The sequence below is a fragment of the Schistocerca piceifrons genome, chromosome 3 (assembly GCF_021461385.2).
Source record: "Schistocerca piceifrons isolate TAMUIC-IGC-003096 chromosome 3, iqSchPice1.1, whole genome shotgun sequence".
Lineage (NCBI taxonomy): Eukaryota > Metazoa > Arthropoda > Insecta > Orthoptera > Acrididae > Schistocerca > Schistocerca piceifrons.
The window spans coordinates 530,800,228-530,817,332 of NC_060140.1; the positions used below are offsets into that span (position 1 = coordinate 530,800,228).

The window sequence follows — 17,105 nt, forward strand, 5'->3', positions numbered from 1 at the left end:
CTGTGCAGTGAAATACTGATGCTGCTGCTAGTGTTACTACACTGGTGATCTGGACTTAGAGTGCCTCCCTTCTACCATCCCCATTCCTCACATTCCACACAGTGTGCCTTCCCCGTTAGGCTACCCTTTGTACACCTCAGTGTTGCACCACAAACTGTGCTTGGTGTTTATTCACAGGTTCCACCCTGCACCTTCACTCCCACACATGCCAAGTGTACATTTTTCCTCCCTCTCTCAAATTCAGATTCATCCCACACCCATGCCTAAGATGTAGCCTCTGTTGGGAAGTGGTCCCACTGAAGAGACCCTTGAAATGTCATCCACAGTGTAGAGTGTTTTATCATGTCAGGCCCCTGCACCTAACCTGTCTGACCCATTGGCACAGGTGGCTGGTTTAAAACAGATTCTTCCCCAGTTTTCACAACTCGTGAGCACTGATATGCCTCAGGCACAAATCCCATCACTGGCCCATCAGTCAATCAGAGCTTCTGTCCATCTCCCTGTGTTTGACACCTGTGACTTGAACCTATGGTTTCTTTCTACTGAGGTGCTCTTCACGATGTCCAGAATTACAAGTAACATAATAAAGTTTGCTCTTACTATTGTTAAATGCCTACCCACAGTCAGGATGGAGGCTCATGATGTCACCACCAACTGTCCACAGTCTGACAGCCACTGTAAATTAAAAGAGCACATAATCATGCAGTTGGCATAATCATAAATGCAGCACTCCAGGGCACCATTTTCATTGGAGGAGTGTTCCAAAATCAGGCCCACCCAGCTCCTGCAACGCATCTATGCTGTAGCTTAATCCCACATCTTGCTGGACAAACTTTTGTTCCACAACTGGAATACATGCCTGACATAATCTGTACAGTGCTCACTGTGCAGGACCATGCAAATATTGCCACTGCTGCCATTATAGCAGCACCGTGCTCATGACCCTTGAACGAAGCCAGCCTCAGCTACCAACCAGTCCCCTTACTCCAGACTCTCTGGTTCACTGTCACGCTTATGCTCTTTAGGCAGAAAATTGCAGGTTTTTGCAGGCATAATTTGAGACCTACATTGCCATTGGGATCCTCTGCCCACACAAGCACTTAAGAAAGATGAGACCTGGTGCCTTTGCAGTGATTATTGGTGGCTCAATGTGGGAACCATTCCCAATCATTATCCTGCCCCACTGTTACACAGTTACAGTGGTGACATTACCAGTCCCACCATTTTTAGTGAGGTAAACAAGGTGAAAGCTTTCATGTAGGTCCTTGTAACACCAAGGGACAAGAAGATAATTATAATTATAACATCTTTTAGCCTTTCTGAAAGGATCTTTGGCTTCTGTAACCCTGTGCAAACCTGGCAACGTTTATAGACAATGTCCAATGCAGTGCACTGGATTGTTTTACCAACCTTGATGATAATTTTATCTATTACTGGGAAATGACCAAACACCATGAGCACCTCAGGGAGATTTTTGCCTTCCCGGGGCGAGCAGGGGTCATTTTAAACCTAGAAAAATCGATTTTTGAGGTAGCTGAGATTGAATCTTTGGGACACACCATTTCCACTTCCAGCTCACAACCTCTGCCCAAAAAGACCACATGATATCTGAATTTCCAAATCCCATGATGGATAAGGACCTTCAAAGATTCCTAGGAATGGCTAATTTTTCCTTAGAAGGTCAGCCTCCATCCAGGAACATTTCATTGCTGCACCGCAAGGCAACCAAGTGAAGGGTAACAAATCCACACCACGTATGCCACTTGTGATGGCCAGTTATGAGAGCACTAAGGGCAACTTCACCAATGTGGTCCTTCTAGCACACTCCCACTTCTCTGCCCCCTACTATCATTGCCGACAGAAGTCAGTGTACATTCAATGTTGTTCTTCAACAACATGTCTTGGACACTTGGCAGCCTTCTTTCAGGATAAGTTGTCAGAGCCCCGGCACAAATGAGCTGTGTGCAATTGAGAATTGCTTGCCATCTATGAAGCAGTGAAGTACTTCTGCCCTTCCATTGATGGAGTCCCTTTCACCATCTTCCTGACCAGGGTTTCGTCAGTAACATACTGCCCAAGTTTTGCCTCAACAGTTCCACCAGCAGGAGTATGTGACTCAACTTTCTACTGGTATACACCATGTAGCCAGCATCAATAACATTGTGTTAGATTATGAGGCTCTTGCAAAAGCCCACTCCACCAGGCCCACACTAGTTCAGTTACATCAGATCCTGATTTCTGACCTTATTCTTCAGCTCCGAGCACAGACCAGCACATTTGGTGTGATATTCTTTCTGACCCTGTGCACATTGATGGCTCCAAAGGCGACATCCACCTCTACCTTCCCTCCACCTTCCGCAAAAAGTTTACGACTGCCTACATGGCCTGGCATCCATGTATCTGTTGTCCTCATTCAGGAGAATTTGTGTGGCCTGGAATCCAACATGCCTGTTACACTTGGGCCCACACCTATATCATGTGTCAGTGCAGAAAACTGGACCATCATGTTACGTGCCTGTTGCCTCTTTTCCTCCTGTTGAGCACTAACTCTTCACTTTCACATCTACACCTTAACCCCTCTGCCATCCTTAGACAGCTGCTGCTATCTTCTCACAATGATAGACTGGTTGATGTGCAGGCCCGAAGCCATCCCCACCCCATTTGCTGTGGTTTTCATCAACACCTGGGTATTGCATTTTGTTTCCCCCTCTCACCACATAACATCACACCATGGGCACCAATTCACTTCCTGTTAATTCAGAATCCTATCTTAGACTTTCAGACCCTCTTTCATTTTATAAGCAGCTTCCACTGTTGTGTACGACTTTGTACATAATGGTAAGGAGAGGAGAGATACAGAGTGGTGCAGCAACTGTCCTCATAGAGATGCTGGACAGGAGCAGAAATGAGTAGCAAACTAGAGAACTCAAAAAACAGAAGATTTACTTAACTTGTATTTCTCCAAGTGAACAATGGTGGTAACAGAGCCACAGCTAGGTGGCATCTGTGTAGCTTCAAGTAGTGATGTGGCTCTGAGCATGAGAGGCTGAGTCACTGGCATGCCAGTCATCCCACATTGCGGCGGCAAAGGAAGTACAAAGTACAGAGCATCTGGTGGTGTGGCTCAGGGGGTGCTCACTGATCCCAAGCAACCACTTTTGGCAGATAGAAACTTGCCGTTCCGTTACTATGACTCCCAAGGGGTGCTATCGATGCATGATACCACAACCACCTGGCAGCCAACAGCATGGTAGAATGTTTCTATCATAAATTAAATTCTGCACTTATGTGCTATGACACAAAATGGTCTGCCACCGTACCACTGGTTTGTGGATGGCCTGCAAGGCCAACCTGGAGGTTATGCTGCTGGCTACATAAACAAGTAGCCCTATCTTTACCAGGTGACTTTATCATCACTATTACGTATGTCCCAGCTTATGTCCAGCAGCTCCAAGACTATATGCCCGGCTTTGACTGGCACCTCCACAGCGCCATGGTGACCAGAAGACTTTTGTGCTCCCTCACCTCACATCATGCACTCACGTGATGCTAAGCATATGCCACAATACTCAGGTCCTCGTCTCATTTTACAATGAAACCGCAAAATATTTGCTGTGCACCTCCATGTCTCCCATTCAGTTTTGCCCATCAACATGTTAAAGCCAGCTTACATGCTCATCCTCAACAGCACCTGTACACCACTGACTGCTGAGGTCTCCTTGTTCACCATTGATGCTGCTGATGTCACCAACAACACTGCTGTTGTCCCTGATGCTGCCACTACCACTGCCAAGCTGCCCCTGCCAGGACTGCTGAACCAACCATTGGTACCTGGGATCCAGACCTCGCTTCCCTTCACTTTCCCTCTCACTCCCATTTGTCAGCACGTGGAGTCCAGCACTGAGCATACAGCACCCAGTGCCAAGCCTGACATCCTGCCACCACCACCTGAAAGAGCCACAGGCGCCGTCTCTTACAGCAGACCTGTGGCCAACACTACAACTGCAGATAAAGCCCCCAGCACCCCAGAGTCAATGTAATAAACCACCACCATGCCAGCATCTCATTAGAAATTGTAGTATAACCAGGAGTCAAATGAACCTGCACTAATACATAAATCAAATCTTCTTATATTTCAATATGATTCTTCAAAAGCAGACCATATTCACCATCAAGGAGTAAAGGAAGAGATAATTTGAAAGTGGAATGTTGAGTTGCATTCCTGGGAAAAATTTGCGATATTGTGAAACAAATGAAGACTGCATACATCGATATTCCAACAACATGATAATTTCTGGTGTTAATGTCATCTTTCATACTCTTTTATAATGAAAGTATCTAACAATAAACTCTTCTTAAGTATGTAAGCATCTGAATAACTCACTTCAAGTGATATCATTAATTGCAAATCATTAGTAATTTTTAAATGTCAATGTTCATTACAGCAATTAAACACAGTCAGAGATAACATGCTTACTGTTAATCAAACTAAAGTGTGACATAATATCACTCTGATACTGGACATAATTGGCTTGTAAGACACCAGTAAACCTACAAAAGGCACATACAGATCATATGAGTTCCTTAACAAAGCCTATGTGCCGTTAATCATTCCATTCAGTTCGCTTAACATAACTCTCATACACTGAATTCACAACCATTGCAGTATAGTTTGTTGACTCTCGTTTAGCTATTAAGTCACTATTATGCTGATTAAACAAACATTGTCAATTCATAAAGCCTTGTCAAAGTTCAGTACATGTCTGAATACTGAAGTGAAAAAAATCTGTCAAAATCTTTGCAATATTAACTATCAGAGATATTGCTATACTTCTAATCATATGCAGTTACATAAGAACATTTACTGTCACTTAATCTTCAGTTTTAACATCCATTCATTTACTCTGGACTATAAGAGTCTCTATTTAAAGTTGGCTGCTTAATCTTCCTTGAAACCAAAACTATCAAAATTAATGATCATCACATTGAGTAATTCTCACAACTGAGATACTTTAATATACCTTCTGAGAACTTGTTACATGTAATCAGTCACCAACATATACTATTCACAGTCAACATCAGATACAACAGTGAACAGAATTCGCCATTACATTCATTGGCAAGATATTTTTAATAATTAAATTCAGTCTCAACAACAACTCCCAGGTCACCTGCTGCCTGTTAGCTATTGTGTGAATTTCAACAGCACTTGGTACACCACTGCTGTGTCATCAAAGCAACATTGGAACACCTTGCCAAACTCAAATGAAGATAATGAAGCAAATACAAAACAAACATTTTTAGAACATCAATACAGATAACGTCTATAGTACAAAATTATATACCCATTTATACTTGATTGGCTGTACTCAACAGAGCTTATTAGTAAGTAAACTAAACTCCTCCCGCACAGGCCATGGAGGCCCAAAGGTACTGACCGGCTGCTGTGTCATCCTCAGCCCACAGGCATCACTGGATGCAGATATGGAGGGGCATGTGGTCAGCACACTGCTCTCCCAGCCATATGTCAGTTTCTGAGACTGGGGCCACTACTTCTCAATCAAGGAGCTCCTCAGTTTGTCTCACAAGGGCTGAGCACACCCCGCATGCCAACAGTGCTCGACAGACCGAATGGTCACCCATCCAAGTGCTAGCCCAGCCTGACAGGGCTTAACTTTTGTGATCTGATGGGAACCGGCGTTACCACTGCAGCAAGGCCGTTGGCGAACCTATCAGTGCTTGCCATAATTTATCAAGTCTTTACTGTCATATATTTGTAACATTAATACTTTTAACAAATCATTGCAAAGAATGAAACAAATTTTGTAATTGTTATACGTACGAGGTGCCATCCAAAATTTTTGGGACTGGTGCTGCCCTCTGTTGAAAACCTTACCTTTGGACTAATGGTCACCATCAACCTCAAAGTAGTTCCCATCTTCACGTACACACGAGTCCCAGTGCTTCTGCGACTAGTCAAATGTTTTCTGGAAGTCCTGTTCTTTGAGGGTGTTTATCACTGCCAGTGATGCTTCTTGAATCCTCTCTAGAGTGTCGAACCAACGCCCTTTCAACTTGAGTTTCAGTTTTGGGAATAGAGCGAAGTTGCAAGGTGCCAAATCTGGCAAGTACAGTGTGTGGTGTACAACTGCCCTCTTGTTTTTTGCCAAAAAGGTTCTGGTGAGCAAGGACATGTGACAGAGCATGTTGTCGTGATGCAGCAGCCAGTACCCTTCACGCCAAAGTGCAGGCCATCATCGTGCACATTTTTACAGAGCCATCCCAAAACATCACAGTAGTATGCAGAATTCTCTGTTTGGATGGGTGGGACGAATTCTTTGTGTGCAATCCCCTTGGTCTCAAAAGAAAATTATGATCATGCTCTTCACTTTGCTCTTCACCTGTCTTGCTCTTTTGGGTCTTGGAGAGCCCGGACTCTTCCACTGAGACAATTGTTGCTTTGTTTCTGGGTCATAATGGTAAATCCAGCTCTCGTCACTGGTGATAACACATGACAAGAAGGTTGGATCATCAGATGCAGTCTGCCAAAGGTCCGTGCATGCTTCAACACACCGTGCCTTCTGATCGGCAGTCAAGATCCTCGACACAAATTTTGTGATGACACGATGCATCTCCAATTCATCAGTCAATATTCGTTAACATGTCCCATAGCCAATACCCACTTCATTCGCTAGGTCTTGAATGGTTCAACGTCGATCCGCACAAACCAATTGTTTAAGGCTATCAGGCATCATCCAACTGGGAACTAATTACATGTAGGGTCCCACAAGGTTCCATTTTAGGGCCTCTACTTTTTCTTGTGTATATCAATGACCTTTCATCAGTAACATTACCAGATGCCAAGTTCATTTTGTTTGTTGATGATACAAACATGCAATAAATAGCAAATCAAGTGTAGTCTTAGAAAAAAAAAGCACTCCATCTTCAGGCCACAAGTGGCCCATCGGGACCATCTCAGTTGAGGATGCGGATAGGAAGGGCGTGTTGTCAGCACACCGCTCTCCCGGTCGTTACGATGGTTTTCTTTGACCGGAGCCGCTACTATTCGGTCGAGTAGCTCCTCAATTGGCATCACGAGGCTGAATGCACCCCGAAAAATGGCAACAGCACATGGCAGCCCGGATGGTCACCCATCCAACTGCCGGCCACGTCCGACAGCACTTAACTTCGGTGATCTGACGGGAACCGGTGTGTCCACTGCGGCAAGGCCATTGCCAGTCTTAGAAAGATCAGCTAATAAAATATTTGTGGACATTAATCACTGGTTCCTAGCCAATTCCTTGTCACTAAACTTTGAAAAAACACACTACATGCAGTTCAGAAATTGTAAGGGGTGTCCCAAAAGTATATGCCTAACATATGATGACAAGCAGATAGAGGAAGTGGACAGTGTTAAATTCTTGGGATTACAGCTTGATAATAAATTCAACTTGGAAAAGCACACCACAGAACTGCTGAAGAGTCTTAACAAATCTATATTTGCAATGCGAATTGTGTCAGACATGGGGGATATAAAAATGAAAAAGCTGGCATATTATGCTTACTTTCATTCCATAATATCATATGGGATTATTTTTTGGGGTAATTCATCAAGCCAAGCTAAAGTTTTCCAGGCACAAAAATGTGCAGTAAGAGTTGTATGTGGTGTGAACTCAAGAACATCCTGCAGAAGCCTGTTTAGGGAACTAGGGATACTAACTACTGCTTCCCAATACATTTATTCTTTAATGAAATTTGTCATTAAAAATATATCACTTTTTCAAACCAACAGCTCAATTCATGGAATCAATACTAGAAATAAGAATAATCTTCACAAGGATTTAAAGTCACTTAGTCTTGTACAAAAAGGTGTGCATTATTCAGGAACACACATTTTCAATAACTTGCCAGCAGCCATAAAAAGCTTAACAACCGATGAAATTCAGTTTAAGAGAAGCCTAAAGGATTTATTGGTGGCCAACTCCTTCTACTCCATTGATGAATTTCTCAGAAGAATCAACTGATTTGTGTGTGTATATACGTATAAGTACAATATAACTTCTGCAGAATTTCAGTGCAGTAATGTGTTCATTGTAAATAAGTATTATAGTAGTTGTATTACACATTTACTGCCTTATAAATAAATAAATAAAAACATTTTTATTTTAAATTCAGTGCATTAGTATTTGTAAAATGATTCTTTCATATAGTGTTCATTAAAAAATGACGATCATTCCACTCGGGACCTGTGGAATGGTACATTAGCTTATTTGTTTGAGTTGTAAATATTTGTCATGTATTGTTGTTGTTGTTCTGAGATGTTCTACATCCTGGAGGACCTCCTCACTATGGATTAATTGGAATGAAAGTAAATCTAATCTAATCTAATCTAAGTTTGGCAACAATGTCTGCCATTGTGCGTCTAACAGGCCTTCAAGTGTGAGCACCATCTTTGATGTCTGTCAGGACAGCCATGAACCGAGCATGCCACTCAAACAAATGCATATGGCTCATGCTCTGTCCCCCAAATACTTGCTGAATCATTGCAAGGGTCTCCATAGCACTTTTCCCAAGATTCGCACAGAATTTGATACACACGCGCTGTTCTGTTCGATGATCCATTGTGAAATCGCCACACACCAAACACAGAGTATTATTGAAATCACTGTGGACACTCAACACATCCTCCCAGCTGAATGCCACTCTGCACACTGACTCATCAGATCTGCAGCTCTCGCCACCAAGCAATGCAAAGATCTACTACTCCTACTTTCCAGATGGCAGCACCAGTCCTGAAAATTTTGGATTCTACATAGTATCTATGGTCCACAATGTAAGTTCGTAATGAAAGATCTCTGAGGCAAGGCACTATATCTTTACATCACAATAATCTCTGGTTTGTGTAAGTTTTTGGTTCATGTTGTGCCAGAAAAATTTAGTTAAAATATATATTTATGACAACCTGTAGTGTTCTGTGCACTGGAACTGATTGTAAGTAACTCTATCAGCGTTTAAAATTTATAACCTTAATGCTGTATTATTCTAACAAGGGCCTGTTAAACATTTTTGTAGAAAAAAATTAAAAAACCATAAGAAACAACTGGCTGCATCCAGCTAGCAATATCATTGTTCAGCCTGAATATTGGAATGTAAACTGTTGAAACGCAATTTGGAAATAAATAAAAAGGGTGATTGGTGCAGATAATTGTTTTATTTGAACTTTTATTATCATAAACATTTGCAGTTCCTTGGAACTGTCCAACATGGACAACATGAGGCAACACTGCATGTGTTGCAACTCCTTGTGTTGCCCAAAACCTCCTCCATACCCATCACAGTGCCATGTAACACTTCCTTTCCCCAGACACATTGCACCTCACTAGGATACACACCTTTGGCCAGGCAGTCCAGCATGCCATCCTGCCAGTTGCCCATTGCATGTTCCAGACTGCCACCTGCTGCCATGCACAGCATGCTGCTTTGGACACCCTCCACTGCACCTGGGGCCACAGAGGCCACCTGCCGTTGTTGAACAGTGCTGCACTACCCTGGCTGCTGGCAGTGTCCAGTTGGGTTTTCCCATTCCACGCTGCACTGCTACATCCCACTGTCAACATGGGTCATCCACACCACTCTTTTGATGTCTCCTCATCTGCCACCATTGGCAACACCCACCACCACAGCGTCTAAACTAGTGTTCAGTGCCATGGAGATACATTCAACGTTGTTACCCCAACATCCACCTCTTGCAGTGGTGGAGGGTGTGAAGTATGTGACTCATCCCTAAATTCTAAAATTCCACAAGTGCCCCATTCTGCCAAAACAGACAACTCTCCATTCAAAGTTGCACCTAGATGCTCTCCAAAGCACCAGCAACATAGTGGACTCCTACTGACTGGAGTGTCTTTTCCCCCACTACCACAATCTGTCTACTGAGACTTCTGCCCAGAATTCCTGCCTACGTGTGAAGAAGGCACTCTTTGGCGTGTCCTAGTAGTGAACAGCTGATGTAGTACCTGTGCAAACGATCCTCTTTTTGTTTTCATATCAGTGCTTTCAGTTTGTGGACTAGTGCTTTCGTTTGTTGACCAGTGTTTTTAAGGAGTACCTGAGGGCTGCACAGTGACTATCTGAGGACAAATCTGGTGAGTCAGCCTGGTGCATTGCTTAGGGCAGATAGCTTGTGAGTGCTGTAGCTTTCTGAGTAGGGTAAATTGCAATCCAGTGGTTTATGTTTCACACGCTGCATCCTTTTTACCTTTCCTGAGTCACTTTGGAGTGCCACCTTCCAATTTACAGAGGTCATTAAGTCTACATCCAATGACACACATAAATGCCCTGTTTGTTGTATTTCTCTGTGCTAGTGCTGAGTGTCCACGTGGACCAACCTGTTCAATTTTCACACAGTTTTGGATCTTCCTTCATGTGTGACTGCTGCTAGTTACTGTGTCTCTTTTACTTTTATTCATCAGTTCCTGTGGCATCAGTGAGGGATGAACTTTTAGTGTTTACAATGAACTTATGAACTTGAGGTACTCTTAGTGGAGGCTCACATCTATGGACTTAATGTGTGTTTGTTTCTGTGCTGGAACTGATGAACAAAAACCTTTGCTGTGCAAGTTCCATCTCAAATTTGCATACCAATCATAATTTTTCTCCCTTGTATTTGTTAAATAATGTGCAGTAGTTTTGTCTACCCTAATAAATAGCTTGAGCTGCCAGCATTGCCACATAATTAACTAACTAAATGACCACTATAACCTGTAAATATAATCAGAGATATCCTCAACTCACTAATACATACATTCCCCAATCAGTGTCATCATTGGAGGGGACTTCAATCATCCTATAATTGACTGGGATACTTACAGTTTTGTTATTGGTTGGTATGATATACTAAATGCTTCACCTGAAAATTTTCCTAGAACAGGCCGTTCAGAAAGCCACCTATCATAGAAATATATCTAATGTCAACAAACAAATCTAATCTCTTTGAGGATATCCACATTAACACCGGTGTCAGTCACCATGAGGCATGAGGCATGGTTGAGAGAGACTCCAACTCTTGAATCCACTTTTGTTGGCAGCCCTATCTGGGACTGTATGACATATTGCCTGCTGTTGGCCTGTTTTGAAGTAGACAGTTTGTGGGCACAAACACATTGAAGTGTGTTGCCTCAGATATTACTATCACTGGTGATGAGAAATGACTGAAAATACTAAAACTGAACAAGGCCAAGTGGAGTTCTTACCATATTCTGCACAGAATCTGCAGCTGAATTGGACTTTCAGATTGGAATTGCTCCATCTGCTGTTTTTTTACTCCTATCAGTAATATTCTTTTTTCTTTTACATTGAACTGTGCCTGCCTAAACATCCTGAGTGTGTATTACATATACTCAAAATGGCCACAATATTGTACACATAATATTTCTAATTAATTGATTAGTCTAGAGGTAATTTTTAACTTGCTGATTGTAATGATATAGTTTATTTCGTGTAAATCACATTCATTAAAAGTGATGTGGAATTAAATAACCATAACAGCCTCTAATGCAGATATTTTAAAGACCTAATAATTAAGTTGAGATGATTGACACTATTTAGTAGAAAGTCCTGAATCCACATTTTCCAATAACTATCTTTGTGTGTCTGAAAACTAATTAACTTATTTTCAATTTTAATTAAAGTTCAGGCACACCCAGATTTATTTTTGCCATCCAAGCCATTATTACTGTTTAATTCTCAAAGTCCACATTATACTTCCGTTGCCTTAATTTTCCTGAACACAATGATACCCTTTAGTGTTTTTTGGTTAAATCACAAAATTAAGAAATTGTATGAATTAACATAATTTCAATCATGGCAATTCTACTTGTAAATGTGTAATTCATGGCAGAGGCATACCAAACAGTTCTGTATTGACTAACCACACATTATGTAAAACAAGCTATTGTTGGGACATGTAGATCATGTGCAATATTAAATTCTAATGTTACAGTTTTCTAAATTAATATGTATCCACTGAAATCATAAAATATCCAGCCACTTTTCCGTAAATACCCTCCCCAGAATTCTTTAGTCTGTGCTTAGAGTCAGTCAACCTAACATCTCTGGGTCACTTGATCTTCATGAACCTCTCGGTAAAAGAAAATCCAGGCTAATCTTAGTGGGCACATTGTGTAGTGTCTCATGTTGTAATTTGTTACTGTCTATGTGTGAACCTGGCAAGTAACCAGCAAGATAACATTCATTGTATCGACGTCCGCCAGTAACCCTCCATCAGGCATGCCCCAAAGAGGGACAAGGTTAGGCACATGGACTATAGGAGCAATGCAACTGAAAAAATAAATTTAAATTTTTATGTTAACTTGCTGAGGTCAGACCTATACTGGCTTAAACCTCACCCCTCTGCAGAAAGTTACCAGGTTCAAGACATTCCTGTGCCTGTTCCTGTGCCTGTGCATGGGCTATGCTTGCAGTCCCCTGTTAGAACTGTTTCAATTAACCTTGATGTGTCGTTCAGCATCTTTGTGAACTTTTTTGATTGATACAAACAAGAACTGTGTTTATTAGTTTGCCTGCTACAGATGTGTTATTGACCTGGGCTGAATAAACACTTGTAGTGAGTTTAGTAGAGAACTGTTCTTATAAGGTCATGTTTTTTGAACTGTAATTCATTGAAGGATGAGGTCTACAATATATGTTGCCACTGAAGTGTCATGGATTGTATGTGTTAGCCTGATTTTTGTAATATATGAATAGAAGGGTTAAGAAGATGGTCATTGTTCAGAAAAAAATTAAATTTCATAAATGTGTAAACAAGTGAAACTAAAAACAGTATTGTTGCACCCATTATTATTTAACACCATTCAATACACAAAAAGTTTCCAGTTTTGAGGCAATGAACTTGTGGTGCTACTGAGGAGAAGAGGCTACAACCAGATAAGTACATTTACAGCCCTCTGTTTATAAAACAATATTCTAAACTCACTGCACAAAAAACTGTGCCCAGTAATTAGAGGGAAGCACACATAACACATCTCTACAAGAAGGGTAGCAGAAGTGATCCACAAAACTAATCTCCAATATGACTGGCACCTATCTGGTGCATAATCATGGAACATATTCTAAGCTCACACATAATGACTGATGTTGACTGTGAATAGTATATGTTGGTGACTGATTACATGTAACAAGTTCTCAGAAGATATATTAAGGTATCTCAGTTGTGAGATTTACTCAATGTGATGATCATTAATTTTGATAGTTTTGGTTTCAAGGAAGATTAAGTAGCCAACTTTAAATAGAGACTCTTATAGTTGAGAGTAAATAAATGGAAGTTAAAACTGAAGATTAACTGACAGTAAATGTTCTTATGTAACTGCATATGATTAGAAGTATAGCTATATCTCTGATAGTTAATGTTGCAAAGATTTTTTTCACTTCAGTTTTCAGACATGTACTGAACTTTGACAAGGCTTTATGAACTGACAATGTTTGTTTAATCAGCATAATAGTGACTTAATAGCTAAACGAGAGTCAACAAACTATACTGCAATGGTTGTGAATTCAGTGTATGAGAGTTATGTTAAGCGAACTGAATGGAATGATTAACGGCACATAGGCTTTGTTAAGGAACTCATATGATCTGTATGTGCCTTTTGTAGGTTTACTGGTGTCTTACAAGCCAATTATGTCCAGTATCAGAGTGATATTATGTCACACTTTAGTTTGATTAACAGTAAGCATGTTATCTCTGACTGTGTTTAATTGCTGTAATGAACATTGACATTTAAAAATTACTAATGATTTGCAATTAATGATATCACTTGAAGTGAGTTATTCAGATGCTTACATACTTAAGAAGAGTTTATTGTTAGATACTTTCATTATAAAAGAGTATGAAAGATGACATTAACACCAGAGATTATCATGTGAAACCCACTTCTGCTTTTCTGACACGGCACACTGAAAGCCATGGATCAAAAAAATAGGTAGATTGAGTATTCCTCAACTTCCAAAAACCACAAAATGTATGAAGACCACCATCACACAAAGCAAGATCCCTGGTGTGAGAGAGGAACCTTTTTTAGGTGAGAATCAGATTTCAGACACCCCATTTTGAAAGAATTTGACATAACAGAAAAGCCCCACAAAATGCTTAAGTATGCACAGAAAAGTAAGATTAGCTTATTTCATGAAAATATAAGAGGGGCAGATTGAAAAATGCACCTATCATAGCACAAAATAGGCAAGTATGTCTTGGGCAGAGATAGGAATGTAGAAGAGGCAACTGGCTTTCTGATTTATTTGACAGCTTCAAAGACATTTAAATCAAAATCTCTTGAGATTTTTGCACTTTTTTACTTCTTAGTATTAGTACCCATGTCATGTAATATTATGCATCATGTCAAGTAAAGTAACATGATACATAATGTCATATTGTATAAAATGACACATGCCATCATGTCATGCGACATGACATTTGTCACTTTATGCAATATGACACAATGTGTCATTAAAGTTTAGGATGCATGCATCCTCACTCTGGATATATTGTATTATAGATGTACCCCACTCTTAGATACTTATTACTGTAGATTCATCCCAGTCTCTGGAATCACATAAATGTGTGTCTATTTGTTCTTACACCCGTCACCATACTTGTAACAGGGGGTGGGCCTGGGGGAGAAATTGTCCCCTCAAGTAAAAAAAAAAACAACTTCCCCCTCTCGAGCCAGAATTAAAAAAATTGTTTTAGCACCCTGCGAGGAACAAACCCACTACCAGGAATTTATCCACCCACAAAACTTTTTAGCTTTACATGTGTGTTCTTCACTCATATGATATTGTATATTATTTACTATGACTGGCAAATCTTCTGGATTTTGGGTACAGTGTAAGGGACTTTAGCCTCTAAATTGCAAGTTGCAGGTGTGCCAGCACTTTGCAGCTAAGAGAGCTCACTGTACTGGAGAAGTAGAGTTAACTCATAAAAAGGCACAAATATGTCAAGATGTTTTAATTTAAATGTCTCTGAAGCTGCCAGGTAAGTTGAAAAGCAAGTTCCCTTCTTTTACATTCCTAACTCTGCCCAGTGCACATTCGTCTGCTTTATGATATTATAGGACTTTTAGTCTACCATACTTTTAACATTAGACTGCCATAGCTTGGCCACCAGTGTATCTTTTTGTTGACTTGGGAGACGACTGATCTGGTGTAGGACTTTCTATTTTTTTTTTTTTTTTTTTTTTTCCAAACCATGTTGCTTATATCATGGCAATGGATAAAGCTATCACAAAACAAAAGGATGACCATTAATTACACGTATTTGTCAACCTTCATACAAAATTTGAACTGAGTTGCACAAGTTTGAAAAATGGAAAGGTGCCTAAAAAATTTTAAAAATGTTTTTTTGCATGTAAAATCCAACTGAAACTTGACTTTTGGAAGTAAATTTTCAATTTTATCATAAGAATGCATTTCTTATTTATTTGAGTCACTTTAAACCATTTTTGTGCATTCAATTCACATAAGAAAGAATTTTACATGCTTCATTAACTTTACTTTAAACCATCATATCTTGACAATGGTAAAGATTATTGGATGAAAAAATTCATTTTAACTTTATCCGTTTATCTACCTTTGTACAAGTTTGAACCAATTCAGCCAATTTTAAAGTATAAAACCTCCTAGAAAAACATGATTCTTTTCACATGCTACATTTAGCTCAACTTTAAACCATCATATTTCGACAATGGATAAATACTACAGGATGAAAAAAATTTGTTTTGACTTTATCTATTTATCTACCTTCATACATTAATTTCAGCCCAATTAAAAGTTTTTGTAAATGGAACCAATCGATTCACACTATTTACCTGGGTGCCAGCTCCAGTTCATCATGCACATCATATTATAATGTAGCTACAGTAAGACAGATGTTCAAATTGTTAGACAAATGGCTGCTGGCCTGGGCTAAACATAAAATGTTTTACTCCATGTTCCTAGCTCAAACAGAAACTGAGCACTGAGACACCCCCCCCCCCCCCCCCCCCAAAAAAAACTGCAATTCTGCATGTTGCCTTTTCAGATGTATTTGTTATAGCACTTTTGTGGAGCAAATGGCTCTGAGCACTTTTGTGCTGTAATGATTGGGTAGCAAGGTAGAAGAGCTTCTCATCTGTTTGAGAAACTTATAGAGCTCCAAAAATAGACATCCTGTGCCTATCTCAGCACCACATAACCACTGGATTAGTTAAGTTACATATAACAGTTAATACTTTAGAAACTATCTCATGCAGAACTAATCTGGGAAAAGGTGGAATTGTTACAAATTTTAAGACAGGACAGAAGTTCAAAAACATTGAGACAAGTAGATTTTGTAGTTACCACCACATAGAAGTACTTGCTTTCAAATTAATACTGAAAAATAATCAGATTTTAATAGTAAGTGTATATAGATCCCCAGTGGGAAATTTGAGACAGTTTATAAGGTATCTGGATTCCTTACTATGCTATCTGTCAGGGTGTAGCAAGTAATTAATAGTCATTGATGACTTCAGTGCAGATTTTCTAAAGGATTCTGATAGGAAAAGACATCTGGAAACCTTATTTGGATCATACAGTAATTAACTTGTAGCGTCGACTGACAGTAGATTGACCATTGACCTCACCAACACAAGCAGTCTCCCCAAGGTTGATGATCTTTTGACAGTTCTTTCTTGACTTGCTTTGCGTGCAAACATTGTTTAGTCTGTTCTGTAATTTATCATTAATAAAACATGTTTATCAAAAGTTGTGGCTTTTATGTTATACATCAGTCATGTGTAATCTGGGAATACCCACACTGGTGACACTGAGGTGTTCATTTCATGTGATTCATTTCAGTACTGCATCTGCAACAGTTTGTGTTAAAAGACAATGGGTTGCCTGCAATCAAATAATTCAACACATGTGCTTTCTAGTCCCATGCTTGGATACGACTGTAAAGCCACATTACTGTCACAAACTTGGCTGATGGACACACATTTTGCTGTACTTTCTACTCAAAATAGCAAAACCAATCATCGCAGAGTGCCTGTCATGCCCTCTGCCTGAAG

At 40.2% G+C, this 17,105-nt stretch overlaps 1 pseudogene; it reads right to left on the reverse strand.

Moving 5' to 3' along the window:
• Window positions 1–7,119: 7,119 nt before the first annotated feature.
• LOC124790818 lies at window positions 7,120–7,237 on the reverse strand (annotated as a pseudogene).
• Window positions 7,238–17,105: the final 9,868 nt, after the last annotated feature.